The sequence below is a fragment of the Plasmopara halstedii genome (genome assembly GCF_900000015.1).
Source record: "Plasmopara halstedii genome assembly, contig: Scaffold_2680, whole genome shotgun sequence".
Classification (NCBI taxonomy): Eukaryota; Oomycota; class Peronosporomycetes; order Peronosporales; family Peronosporaceae; genus Plasmopara; species Plasmopara halstedii.
This window is the reverse complement of record NW_020189586.1, coordinates 511,533-511,930: the sequence shown is the minus strand read 5'-3', so window position 1 is coordinate 511,930 and position 398 is coordinate 511,533.

Below are 398 nucleotides of genomic sequence, written 5' to 3'. Positions count from 1 at the left end.
GACGATACCGCAGTTCTCCAGCTCCAACTAGTCGATGGACAGACCAGTCTTGTTGCAGATCCTCTGCTTTGCTAAAGTTGCTGCACAAACCGAGATCTCGTGAATTGGTGTCACTGCATTATCAGTCAACACCAACGGGATCAAGAAAAATGGTCATTTATTTATTGAACACTTATTGTCCAAGTACTCCATTTCATGTATCCAAGAGACCACAAGTTTCGCGACCAAACTCAATTTTCTACATTTAAATTCCATCTTGACGCTTCGTTCCAACACAAGGTATTTGTCACCGACGACAACAGCACTCACCAACACACAACATCCGCCCGGAGCGCCGGTGTTGCGACGTTGGTACGTGCCGATTTCCCAGGGTACGAGAGCGCTGATTTATGTGACAA